The 14,832-nt window shown below is 39.8% G+C and overlaps 1 protein-coding gene across 1 annotated transcript in view; it reads right to left on the reverse strand.

Moving 5' to 3' along the window:
- The window catches only part of KCNH8 (potassium voltage-gated channel, subfamily H (eag-related), member 8), a 185,937-nt gene that overhangs the window by 91,798 nt on the left and 79,307 nt on the right, over window positions 1-14,832 (reverse strand). The window lies entirely within an intron of this gene.

Here is a 14,832-nt window from a genome sequence, read left to right on the forward strand (position 1 = left end):
ACCTTCTCTTGTCCAGGCAGAACAATCCCAACTCACTCAGCCTGTCCTTGAGGGAGAGGTGCTCCAGCCCTTGAATCATCTTTGTGGGCCTTCTCTGGACTTTATCCATGAGCTCCATGTCCTTCTTATGTTGGGGGCTCCAGAACTGGACACAGTAGTCCAGGCGAGGTCTTACGAGAGCCCAGGACATGGTTGGCTTTCTAGGATGCAAGTACACATTGTCAGCTCATGTTGAGCTTCTCATCCACAATCATCCCCAAGTACTTCTCTGGTCTGTTTTCAATCCATTCTCCACCTAGCCTGTATTTACACTTGGGTATTCCCCTGATCCATGTGCAGGACCTTGCACTTGGCCTAGTTGAACTTTATGCAGTTTGCACGAGCCCACTTCTCCAGCCTGTCAAGGCCCCTCTGGATGGCATCCCTTCCCTTTAGCATGCCGACCTCACCACTCAGTTTGATGTCATCAGCAGACTTTCCAAGGCTGCACTCAATGCCACTGTCCATGTTGCTGACTAAGATGTTAAATAGCACTGGGCCAAGTACCAACACTTGGGGAACACCACTTGTCACAGGTTTCCATCCGGACATTCAAGCATTGATCACCAGTCTCTGAGTGTGACCATCCAGCCAGTTCCTTACCCAACGAGTGGTCCATCCATCAAATCTATCAAAGTTCCAGCTTTGATACCAGGATGTTGTGTGGGACAGTGTTGGAGGCTTTGCACAGGTCCAGGTAGATGATGTCAGCTGCTCTTCCTTTGTCCACTGATGCCATGACCCCATTGTAGAAGGCCACCAAATTAGTCAGACAGGATTTGGTGAATTTGTGTTGGCTGTCACCAGTCACCCTTTTGTTTTCCATGTGCCTTAGCAGAACCTTCAGGAGGATCTGCTCCATGATCTTGACAGTCACAGAGGTGAGACTGATGGGTCTTTAATTCCCAGGATCTTTCTTTCTTACTTTCTTGAAAATAGGAGTTGTTTCCTCTTTTCCAGTCAGTGGGGATTTCTCCAAACTGCCAAGACTTTTCAAATATGATGGACTCATAGATACGAAAAATGTAATATTTACTGCTTCCGAAAATGAAAAATCTCTTGTGTACTTTCTTTAAAACATAATCTGACTTGTACTACACTGCCATTATGTCAGACTATGCTGATTTTCAAGGTTGCTCATTAGGAATACTCAATTCTTATATTCACACACTTAAGATTTCTTTTCCCACCGCATGGTCACTGACGTAATCACTTGACACATTCCTTGGTGACATGAAATTCATTAAGAGTAAATACTGAACACTGTTTTGGAAAGTTTTGTTGTTTTCCCCCTCCATTCAGATGTCTGTAATTTTCAGTCATGAGATCAAATTTTGTTCTTGCTTATACAACAATAAATTCAAAGTAACTCCAGTGGCTCTGATGGAATTACAATGAATGACACCAGGGTAAATGAAAGTGGACATTTTGTGATGTGTCAGGATTAAGCAAAAAGGAATTATGGGAATACAGGAAGAAGTCCTCTGTCAAACAGGCTTAATTAAAGTCAATGCAATGTATACAAATTAAGGGGGGAAGAAACTCAAAGACCAATTAGCAGAGCCAGAAATTAACTACAGGCAAAATAGCTACAGCTTGATACCTGCCTAGAAAAGCAAGAATGATTTGAATTATAAAAGACTGGTGTATTTTTGGCTCTGCAGTACAAAACCATACTTAATAAGAAATGTAGGAAGCAACACTTTTCAAACTTCTCTCAGAAGAATGTTTCGCATAAGTAATGCAAGAACCCTTTCCAGTTAAGGATTTTCTACATGTCAGTAGAGGTAAGGGAAAAAACCCCCAAACACAAACAAAAAAGGAAAACACTATACTTCCCCATCTGCAAATTGGGTGCCTGCAGGTTGTTTAGAGAACTACAACAACTGCAACACATACAACTGCAAAATTAAGAGAGGTTAAACAAAAAGGACTATTTCAGAAAATACTGAACTAAATACATGTTTCTTGTTTTGATTTTTTTGTTGTTTGTTTTTTTTTTTTTTTTTAAATTCATCTCTCAGTCATCAAACAAATTTAAATTCAAACTATACTTTAAAAGTGTTCTTAAATTCTGGGTGAGAACAGAGAGCTAGTCTGTTTCTCTGAGCAAAGATGAATTTAAGTCTATTGAATTAACTCTCCACTCTAGTATTGGACAGCTGATGTAGTCTGCTTTTGTGATATGACTGAAGTTCTCTTTAAAGCTATTTACAGGACTTTCTTTCTTCCTTTTCTCAACATAAAGTGCCATGTTGGATGAGGTGTCTCACATCTAATACCTACAAATTTAAATTCAAACTATACTTTAAAAGTGTTCTTAAATTCTGGGTGAGAACAGAGAGCTAGTCTGTTTCTCTGAGCAAAGATGAATTTAAGTCTATTGAATTAACTCTCCACTCTAGTATTGGACAGCTGATGTAGTCTGCTTTTGTGATATGACTGAAGTTCTCTTTAAAGCTATTTACAGGACTTTCTTTCTTCCTTTTCTCAACATAAAGTGCCATGTTGGATGAGGTGTCTCACATCTAATACCTCTCCATGTCCTTGGCCTACAAAGAGCAAGCCAGTCCATGCTGGTAAATGGTAGGTGTCACAATCTAGGTGATGTGATGTGTTGTAAGATCAACACTGAACCATCTTGTAGAAGACAGCTACAGTGCCTTCAGAAGGAGCTGAGTACTTTCAGCATCCCCAGCAATACAAAGCTTTTCCTGTGTGGCAGTGGACCCCTACCTGTGGTCTGCCTTGAAGGTCTTTTCTTTAGCCCCCCATAGATCTCCTGTCTTTTTAAAGATATTCTTTCAGTGGCCCTTTTTCCAGAATAACAGGCAACTTTCAAGCTCTAGATACACAGCTGCCTGACACAACAGATTAATAATGCCTCAGATTTGCCTTTCTCTTACATGCTGAGCACTGAGCTGAAAGATCTCCATAATGCCATCTCTTTCCAGAATGGCAGTAACTGCTGTGGAGACAGTAGATGTACATATTCAGTTAAAGTTTTTCCCTTTTTTCTTATACACTTATTGGCAATTTTTTAGTTCCTTAGAAGATTTTAAATTTTATAAGCCATCAGCCTGATAATGTTTTGCTTTAGATTGATCCCATCTCTCCTATGTAGGAGCCAGCATTCCAGCTACTAAGAATTCTATACTTATTACCCTGCTCACGCTGTGGAGCTAGATATGGCACTTAGAATCATGCAAGTTGCATATTTGCACAGTAAATGACTTCCATCACAGCCTGATTCCACTATTTGCTAAGAATTAATATTGGAAGTCACTCAACTCCCAGAGACAGCAAAGCATGGATAAAAAAAGGAAAGTGTGACATTCATTATGAAGTAGTAAGATTTTTCTTTTTTAGCAGATAAAGATTTTTTTTTTTTAATTGTACTTATTAGTACTGAAAAAATTACAAGATGTTTATGCAGATAAGATGCTGCACAACAATGCCAACACTGGAGCACATGTCAGTAGCTTATAACTAAAGTCAATGAATGACATTTGGGAATTCTCCTACTTTTTGATCTTCCCAGTGCCTTTAGGAAAACAAGGAATTCTGATTCCTAGTCAACTACGTTGTTCACCAGGTGTGCCTCTGTACATATGTGATCATTGTCAGTAGCATTCATTCTTTTCCTGTTGTAATGAACTTGCAGATCACTATTCAGAAGGAGACAGTTTATTTTTTATAAAAAAAGTGGTTTTTTCGGTTCTTAAAAAAATGTAGGTACCTGATAGACTTGTTTTTCTCTTTCCATATCTGATCTTAGCAAAAAGATGCAATATTAAATCCAACTATAAGCAGAAGGTTGCTTTAAATACAGCTGTTTTATTTTTACCAGCAGCTTAAAATCAAAAGCATTTCTCATCTCCCCAAACATTGTGAGAAATCATAATTCTAAAAAAAAGCTCAGATTTGGGCTCTATTTCCTCAAATCTGGACACACTTCTACACACCCCTTCCTGTGTGATGATAATATTGCCCCAAAAATAGCTCTTAAAAAGGATGCTTTGCAATTTAGTCTTATCTCTCCTTTTCTTTGATCAGATTTTTTAACTCTCCTTGCTATCTTTGTGTTAGTTTTGCTTTAAAATGAGATTAGGTAAAGCACCACAACCATGGCACATGACAATTCCAGAAGTCTTTCCTCAGAAAAGAAACAAAATTGACAACTCTGCCAATTGCAACATTACTCTCATAACAACTTAAGACCTCTTATGATCTTGTAAGTGGAGGTTGCGGTAAAAAAGCACAATTAAACAGAAACATCTTTGTAACTGTTGACTATTTTTTTTTTTTTTTTAAGTACATGAGGCATCAATTGTCACTTCAAGTTAAAAGAAAGTAGAAGCATAACTCTTTTCCTTCACCTTTGGAAAAAATAAACAATTTACTCCTTAGATACAAATTAGAAAAATAAAATCTGAGAAATTCTGATAAGCTCTACTAAGTATATGCTGCCCTAGCAATGCAAAAGAACTGTAAACTCAGCTTTGCTGAACAACTTAAAACCAAATCTATGTCTGCTCTCCTTCAAAGCACATTAGACTAGTCAGAGCATAACACTGGATATAGTCCAGAATACCAGAATACTTCATGGTTTATAACATTCTTATTCCCCAAATCAAGTACAATATATTTGAATCCCTGAAATGTAAAATAAAGTGTTTAATCATCAAATGGGAGATAAGACTCATACTGTTACTTCAATCATGAAGGTCAGGTGGTAAAAAACAGAAGATATCACAAGTCCTTACTGAGGCAGAGCTGGATGTGGAGGAGGGCTGCTCAATACATGGTCAAGGGAGTCCACTGCAACCTGCTAGCTCCCAGGGGTCTTCCTTCTCAGGACAGCTGAGAGGGTGGCAGGAACAGGCTCATGGTACAGGAACTCTTCTACAGGTACGAGCAGGCTGCATAACACCCTGAACACCACCCTGCTCTTGTCCTAGGTCTCCAGCTTTGTGCTTGGCTGTAATAACGAGGGTGTATTAACTCAATCACAGAATCGTATAACGTGTGGGGTTGAAAGGGACCCTTAAAGGTCACCTAGTCCAGCCATACCTGCAGTGCGCAGGGACCTTTTTGACTAGGGATGGGGCCTCCACAATATCTCTAGGCAACCTGTTCCAGTGCTTCAGCACTTTCATTGTAAAGGACTTCTTCCTAATGTCTAATCTAAATCTACCCTTCTCTAGTTTAAGACCATTAGCCCTTGTCCTATCACTACACAACCTTGTAAATAATCCCTCCCAGCTTTCCTTTTGGCCTCCTTCATGGATTGGAAGGCTGCTAGGTCTCTCCGGAGTATTCTCCTCTCCAGGCTCCCAGCTCTCTCAGCCTGTCTTCGTAGTCAAGGTGCTCCAGCACTGATAATTTTTGTGGCTGTTCTCTGGACTTGTTTTAACAGGCTTGTGTCCCTCTTGTGTTGAGGACTCCATAGCTTGACACGGTACTCCAGGTGGGGTCTTACAAGAACTGAGTAGAGGGGAAGAATCACCTCCCTTGGCCTGCTGGCCATACTTCTTTTGATACATCCCAGGATGCGATTGGCCCTCTGGGCTGCAAGTGCATATTGTTTGCTCATGTCCAGCTTTTGGACCACCAGCACCCCCACATCTCTTTCTGCAAGGCTGCTCTCTACCACATCTATTGATAATGAGGATTGCTTCTGCCCAGGTGCAGGCCCTTGTACTTCACCTCATTGAACCTCATCAGATTCACACAGACTCACTTCTCTAGCTTGTCCAAGTCCTTCTGTATAGCATCCCTTCCCTCTGGTGTATCGAGTGCATCAGTCAGCTTGGTGTATTTTGCAAAGTTGCTGAGGGTGTCTTCGATCCCACTGTCTATATAATTGATGTAGATATTAAAGAGCACTGGTTCCAGTATGGACCCCTGAGGGACACCGCTTGTCACCCCTCTACACCTGGAAATCAAGATATTGCCACTATTCTCTGCATATGACCATCCCACCAATTCCTCATCCACTGAACAGTCCACCCATCAAGCCCATATGTCTCCAATGTATAAAGAAGAATGTTGCTTGGGAGCTTCTTCAAAAAGTAAATGCATCACATGCAAACGGAACCTCCATAATCTTGCATAGTGGACACAAGCTGTCTACACTGAGTAACTGATGTCATGCAGAAGCCTTATGCTCACTACCATAGCAGACAAGCTGTGGCATGATAGAAAACATGAAATGCATCTCTTTCACATTATTGAAAAAAAATGTCTCAGTCTTGGTATTTTTCCTCATTTTTCAAAGCATTAATTAGTATCCTTTTGAAAGAACAGCCTCCACTTTTTCCTTGGGTTATGCATTATTGCAACAGAAGATGCTTTAAGTAAAATGGCCACCTAAATTTTTTTCTGGTGTGATTAAATGCCCAACATGCTTTTGTATGGAATCATCTCCCAGTCAGATCATGGATCATTACCACAGAAAGTTTTTTGCACCAGTGTGGATGGATACAAAAGAGAAAATTAGTATCTAGCATTTCATTCATATTACACATGAAAACCCAAGAGATTTATCTGTTATTACCTAAGCAATCATAAAGTTAGAGAATAAATACAAGCAACCAGCACCTCTCATGTTTAACTCAGAACAAATATACTGAGAATATGCAAATGATATAGAGAAGGACGAGGTAAAGTAGTCCGAGGGTTTAGTCCTGGAAACACATGCACACATGAGTAACTTGATTCACATAAGACAGTTTTACCAAAAACTCCTGGGACAGAGTTACCTTAAGAGCTGTGAGGCTGCAGACTTGGACTTCTTAGCAGTATTTCTGTAATTTTTTTCACCCCTTTGAGTACAGTAGCCACTAAAAGGATGGTGTTCACCACTAGGGACAAGATCTTAACTGCTTGCTGCTTTTTTACATCTTCATAACTACATTAGCTCCATGCTCAAGGTTGTATTCCAGCCCCAATTACTTGAGGGCCAGTGCTCTCCTCTTTCTTTCAGAGACATTAACTATCCTCTTCAAAGAATGTAAATATGACTATCTGAAGTCATGATATGCAGCATACCTGACTGTCCACATAAGCAAAAATAAGAAAGATGGTGTAGACATAGCTATCTTTAAACACTTGGCAAGGAAGTGTTCTGAAGAAAAGCAGTGAGCTACAATCAGATGACTCTGGATTTACATCAACCCCACAGTGCCCACTATCTGGAAAATTATACTTTTAAGGTTTAATTAATAATGTAGTGTATACTTTCATTCATAGGTTTGCATAAAGTAGTGAGATGACTTCTTATCTCTTTTGAGATCCCAAAGGGGGCCTACAGGAAAGCTGGGGAGGGAATTCTTACAAGGCCCTGTAGAGACAGAATAAGAGGTTATAGCTTTTAACTGGAAGGGGGTAGATTTCTATTAGATATTAGGAAGAAATCCTTCCCTGTGAGGGTGATGAGACACTGAAACAGGATGCCCAGAGAAGCTGTGGATGTCCCCTCCCTGAAGCGTTCCAGGCCAGATTGGATGGGGTTTTGATCAACCTGGTCTAGTAAGAGATGTCCCTGCCCATAGCAATGGGGGTGGAACTAGGTGATTTTTAAGGTCCCTTCAACCCAAACCATTCTGTGATTCTATGACATGAAACAGCAGGTAATGAGAGCTCCAACCTAAAAATAAAATAAAATCATAGAAATAATATCCTTCTAATTGTATGAACTGGATTTCTTTTTGAAACACAAAAAAATCCCAACAAACCAAAAACCAAATAAATAATCAAACAGGTTAGAACAAGAGATCCATGATGCTGCTCTATGTACTCTCTGGAGTACTGTGAAAAGACATAGTAACCAGGCTAACACTGTGACTTCAAACAACTGTTGGTTGGACCATTCCCTCCATAAAACATAGAGGGAGGGGTACACTCATGTACCTGCACAATCCTTCCTACTGCTGAATTTTGAAATTTGGCAGGGAAATAAACCTTCCCTGTTAGCTTTCCTGTGTTTTTCTCTAGGGTGTCATAACCCAGCCACTTGGCCCAGTAGCACAGTGAGATATTGTTAACTGGAATATCTTACAAATGCTGTGCTGTTCCTTTCTGATTCTGGGTTCAATTAATTTATTAAACAATTTCTTCATCATTTATTTTTCCTAGAACTCTTATCTTTAGGAGGCTTCCTGTAAGAAGTATGATCAAGTTTTTTTTTTTGTCTTTTTAATAGAAGTCTTGAGAAACCCTCATAATTTGTATCCTAAGCTAAGGAAAACCATAGGAAAAAGTGGGATCTTTGCATTGACACCCATGAGTAACCCACATGCCATAAAATAAATACAATGGTGTCAACAGGAAACGTGATGGCACTTAATCATATCCAGTATCATTAACAAAAAATACATTTCATAGGCAGTACCCAAAAAAACCCCACCCCAATACCCAAGGAAATTTGAAATCAGACAATTAAGGTACAGGAATGCAAAAGAATTCTGGATGAACTAAAAAAAACCTTCAAAAACAGATTGTACAGAAGGCTGCTATGAATTTCTCTAGGCTTTAAAAAACCTTTAGCTGACTTTCAGGGATTATCCTTTAAAAGACAGCACACCAGCAGTTATTGATACAGAGAAAACTGATAAAAGTCTGGCTTGGTATTAATAAAAGCACTACCATGGGCAACAGGTTGCAGGATGTCTGTTGGATGTATGACACATTCTTTCTGTCAACAACCAAATATTCACAGAACTATTAGCTGTGTGGTGGATCCAGGCTAACCTCTAGCCACCTTTTTATTCTGTTAACTGTTTAACTGATTCAATAAGAAATACTTAAAAGACATACTAGCTGAAAAATTGTAAACATTATTAGACAATATTTTTAAAGGGATCAATTTTAAACTGAATCAACTGTATGATTTGCATAATTTTAATATTTTGCCCTCAGAGAAAATTCAGCTGCAAACAGGCAGAGAAAATAAGCAGTAGAATGCATTTCTACTACTGTTTCATGAATAAGACCTTTAAACAGTGGTATGCTTATGAGATAAGGAATTCTTAACCGCATTTTGGGCTGCTGATTTTTCCATCATGAAGAAAAAAAAGGAGGGGGAGGAAAAGACACACAAAGACCAGAAGAAGGGATCTTTCTCTACCTTCATTTTTCTGGTTGATGGGTGTACACTCCTAAATAAATATATTGGTCTATTTAGATGTCAGCATTTGAGCCTATCTCAGAAAACTGAGAATTAATTAAAAAGTAATTCAAATAGACACATCTTTCTTTGACTACTTCTATAGACTGAGATTCAGCAGAACTCTGAAGGTAAATTGCCTTTAAGCTATTTCCTGATTTATGAATAGACAGGCTGGAGAGTTTGGCAGGGAGAAACCTGATGAAATTCAACAAGGACAAGTGTAGAGTCTTACGTCTGGGGAAGAACAGCCTCACAGGCTATCACAGCCTACCAGTACAGGTTGGGGGCTGACCTGCTGGAGAGCAGTGTAGGAGAAAAGGACCTAGGGGCCCTGGTAGACAGAACGATGACCATGAGCCAGCAATGTGCCCTTGTGGCCAAGAAGGCAAATGGCATCCTTGGGGTGCATTAGAAAGGGTGTGGTTAGGAGGTCAAGAAAGGTTCTCCTACCTCTCTATTCTGCTTTGGTGAGGCCACATCTGGAGTATTGTGTCCATTTCTGGGCCCCTCAGTTCAAGAAGGACAGGAACCTGCTTGAAAGAGTCCAGCACAGAGCCACAAAGATGATGGAGTGGAATATCTCCCTTATGAGGAAAGGCTGAGGGACCTGGGTCTCTTTAGCCTGGAGAAGAGGAGACTGAGGGGTGACCTCATCAATATTTACAAATATGTTAAGGGCAAATGTCTAGAGGATAGAGCCAGGCTCTTCTCAGTGATGTCTAGTGACAGGACAAGGGGCAATGGGTGCAAACTGGAACACAAGAGGTTCCACGTAAACATCAGAAAAAATTTCTTTACTGTGAGAGTGACAGAGCACTGGAACAGGCTGCCCAGAGAGGTTGTGGAGTCTCCTTTGCTGGAGACATTCAAAATCTGTCTGGACATGTTTCTGTGTGATGTACTCTGGGTGACCCTGCTCTGGCAGGGGGGGTGGACTAGATGATCTTTCAAGGTCTCTTCCAACCCCTAAGATTATGTGATTTTGTGATTTATGAATACTACTGCCTTCTCTGGATTTTAGCTAAAAAACAGCAGAATCTCTTAAAATGAAGTATTAAAACTAAAAAAATAACTATTTCTTAATTAGGTAAAAATAGTTTATTTACCAGCTTATTACTACACAATTAGTCATCTCACAAATGGCAAAACTGCAACTTTTATTATGCCACCAAGTATGAAATGTGTCTATTGATTTAAGTGAAGCAAGTAGGCATACGTAGCTCTTACAGAAAAAAAAAAAAGTAGGGTTGAATTTACAGCTGTGTCATCACTTAATCTTTCAGTTATTTTTTGCTGTGACTTTTATTTCCTGGAACAGGTTGTACTTCCCACAGTGAATCCTAGCTCACGGCAAAGGGATATACTCATTTATCATTATAAGAAAAACAGAACTGTATTAACACAGAGAATATTTTAAATATATTTTTAAACTTAGAACTTTGATATTTCCAACTGTTTAAGTCACTGAGAATGTTTTCATTGAGTCTTAATGTCTGTCTTTCTGTGCAATGATGTTTAATTAATTTAGTTACATATTTTATTTACTGGTATTTTGCCCTCCAGAATATGAGGAAGATTATTTGTAATCTAAGGTGATCATGATTTCACAATCATTGATCTTTGCACAAATTAATTTTTTTAAAAAATATTTGTACAGAAGTTCATGGTAAAGTATAAACTTGCTCACTTAAGTGAAAATAGGAATATAGAAATCCGAACAATGTAATGAAAGCAAATCTTTTGAAAATACTTGTTTGCTTGATATATTTAGCTACAATTTCGAACCACGTCAGTCACCTATAAAAATGTTTTGTTGTCAGTGTAACTTGTCCAGAGCTTATGCAGGGTGGATAAATAGCTTGAAAAAAACAAAAAATTGTTTAAAGAGTTAAGACATAAGTTTGAAAACCTATAATGCTGCTGTGTATGTTTCATGTGGTCATTGAAACACCCAGAAAGTATCTCTAATCACCTCTCAAGGAATGAGATTTTCAGACTATGAAAGTGACTGCTCATAAACCAAAACTGTTTTACACCCTTAGTTATACAAGGCAGGATGGTTGGTTGGCAGCTGTAACGCTATCTTTGCTACAGCTCGGCAAAACTCACCTCTAAGAAGCCTTATTTGCTGAGTCTTTATAGGACTTCAGAATTGTTCTGACAAGCTACAGCATGAACTACATCCAGTGTAACTGCAATTACAGGTGAATTCCCTTATTTGTGTGTCTGAAAACAAAGTACATGTGCAATATGCATTATTGTCTTTGTGGTCACATAATTAACACAAAGTAAAACACCAGGCTGTGTCTAAGTCTGTGAAAGTCTTCAAAGAGATTTCTTCCTTCTCAGATTTTTTTCATAGAAGTGAAACGTTTATGTACAAAAGTTTGAAGACCTTCTACTTCCTCAAAAAATCTCTGTCTGCCCCTCCAAAAACTCTCAAGAAACCACCTACCACGCACATAACTCTGAAGAACTCTTGGCAACACACATACTAAACCTATTCCCTGTTTCTTTCATGTGTTCTGTTAGTCTCATATGGTTGAGCTAGAAAACTCTAAAAGGAAAATCTGAAGAAATTTTCCACTAAGTCTGCCATTAACCTTGTCCAACAAACAGAAAAGCAAACAGGAACTGGTGAGTCAATGAAGCAATTTTATCTACTTTGAATACTGTACATCTGGGTGAATGTATATCCCCCTCTCAGTATCCTGTCTCTTGACAAGCATAAGGAACTTTAAACCAAAAAGTAGTGCTCTAAGTATTCACTGCTATAGTTTGAGCAATCATGAAGTAGATGAGACAGTAATTAAGGAGAACAAATCATTACAGAATTTCTTAGAAGAGCTCATCCTGCCCCCAACAGACTTTTTAAATATAAAAATCTGGAATGTAAAATGGTTGGCACATGGTATGTCATTTCTGGCACACTGAAAAGAACAAGCCTTTCCTCCAATAAATGATGCATAACCAAAATAAATCTGTTTTCTCAGAAATTCTCTTAGACCGAACAATCAGTAAGAAGCCAGAAAAAATTAGCCAGTTAAACGATAACACTGCAGCTCAGTTTCCTCTGTGGTGGGAAAGCATGTAGTTAAGCTTTTAATCCACGTTATCACTAAGGTAGAAGTGTCTTTGTCAGCAGGCAGGCCAATCTGGCAAGGAGGCCTTCAAACTAGGAACAACAGGGGGAGAAGATGATGACCAACAAACAAGAGAGGAAGCAGTGAAGTAGACTGACAACTGGCTGAACTGCTGGGCTCAGAGGGCTGTGAACTGCAGCCTGAAGTCCAGCTGGAAGCCACGCAATAGCATTAAGGCATTTTGCTATGGGAAATATGGTTAAACTTCTTCATTTATGACCTAGAAAATGGGAAAAAGTGCACTCTTGGCAAGTTTGCAGATGATACAATCTGGGAGTGAGGACTTAGATGTTTGTGCTGCACGAAGGTCAAGAGAAGCATTGTCAGGCTGGAGAAATGAGGCAACAGGAACCTCATGGAGTTCAACAAAGGAAGGTGTAAAGTCCTGCACCTGGAAGGAATAAACCCATGCACTAGGACAGGCTGAGGGCCAACCACCTGCCAAGCAGACTTCTAAGTAAGGACCTGGAGGTTCTGGTAGACACCAAATTTAATATATTGGGAAGAGAGCTACTAGGAGGATGAGGGAGGTGATTTTTCTCCTCTGCTACACTGGTGAGACCCAGCTGCAGTGCTGGGTCTGGGCTTCTCAGTACCTGAGAAACATGGACATACTAGAGCAAATGAAGTACAGGATCACAAAGATTAAGTGTAGGAAACATCTGACAAAGGAGGAGGGGCTGGGAGAGCTGGGACTGTTCAGCCTAAAACAAATAAGTGTTTGGGGGGAATCTGATCAGTATAAATATGTGAGGTAGGGGAGGTAAAGAGGGGAAGGACAGAATCTTCTCAGTGCTGCCCAGCACAAAAGAGAAGTATGGGAAATTCTGTTTAAATATGAGAGGAAACTTACTTAGCTTTATGAGTCAAACCTCAATCAGTCAAACTGTGGAACAGGCTGCCCGGAGTAGTTATGGACTCTCTATCTTTTGTTATATTCAGCACACATATGTACATGGTCCTAAGCAACTTGTTCAAGCTGACCTACTTTGAGTAAGGAGCACTGGAGTAGAACATCTCTAGAGATGTCTTCCCACCTCAACTATCATATGATTCTGTGGTTATTATCCACTTGCACACATTTTTGTAATAATGGTGGAATAAAGTTGAGAAAATACCTCATAAAATTTTCTCAATGAAAAAACAACACATGGATTAACAACTAAGGTAAAGAAAACTTTTTTGAATGAGTCAACAGAGGAATGTTAGCAGTTATTATAACAGTAGAATTGTACATTTATATAAGCCAAATTATTACATATTTACATACAAATTAGAGAACTTAAAAGTAGTTGCAGACTAATTAAAATTTAATTTCTCTACCTGGATTCTTGGAACTTTAATAACTTTCAGCATGTGTCCAAGTGTCTTATGGAAAGTTCATATACAGAAACTAAAAGCACTGACAGTGCCTTACCACATTGGAGTCCAGATTTAAAGTCTGAAATTTTCAGCTTAACAAGTTTTCCTCCAAAAGGAAAATGGAACTCTTAACCAATTTACAAAATTGCAGCTCATTGTAGGTAAGGATAGTAAAATAAATCTCCCATAAAATGGTTTAAATATTTTAGAAAGAGTTTCTGAAGGAATCATTATTTTTACATAAAAGAATCTCTTCATAGACTCATAGAATGATTAAGGTTGGAAGCGACCTTAAAGATCATCAGGTTCCAACACCCCTGCCATGAGCAGGGACACCTCACACTAGACCAGGCTGCACAAAGCCTCATCCAACCTGGCCTTAAACACCTCCAGGGAGGGGGCTTCCACAACCTCCCTGGGCAACCTATTCCATCACGTTACTACCCTCATAGTGAAGAACTTCTTCCTGATGTTCAACCTAAATCTCTCCTCTTTCAGTTTAAAACCACTATCCATTGTCCTATCCCTACCCTTCAGGCACTGGAAGGGTGCTATAAGGTCTCCCTGGAGCCTTCTCTTCTCCTGGCTGAACAACCTCAACTCTCTCAGCCTGTCCTTGAAGGAGAGGTGCTCCAGCCTTTGGATCATCTTTGTGGCCCTTCTCTGGACCCTTTCCAACAGGTCTGTATCTTTCCTGCGCTGAGGGCTCCAGACCTGTTCACAGTACTACAGGTGGGGTCTCACCAGAGCAGAGCAGAGAGGCAGAATCACCTCTCTAGCCCTGCTGGCCACACTTATTTTGATGCAGCTCAGGATGGGGTTGGCCCTCTGGGCTGTGAGCCCAAACTGGCAGCTCATGTTGAGCTTCTCATCTACTACCAGCCCCAGGTCCTTTTCCTCAGAGCTGCTCTCTATCCATTCTCCCTCTATCCTGTATTTGTTCCTGGTGTTGCACCAACCCAGATGCAGGACCTTGCACTTGGTCTTGTTGAACATGAGGTTGGCACTGGCCCACCTCTCCAGCCTGTCAAGGCTTTCCTATGTATTGAAAAGGAAAGACCATAAATTTGATTAAAGAGTCCAAGTTTAGGAAGAATAGCTGAGTTGCTCTTCACA

This window comes from Chaetura pelagica, unplaced genomic scaffold (assembly GCF_000747805.2).
Source record: "Chaetura pelagica isolate M959 unplaced genomic scaffold, ChaPel_1.0 scaffold10, whole genome shotgun sequence".
NCBI classification, from domain to species: Eukaryota; Metazoa; Chordata; class Aves; order Apodiformes; family Apodidae; genus Chaetura; species Chaetura pelagica.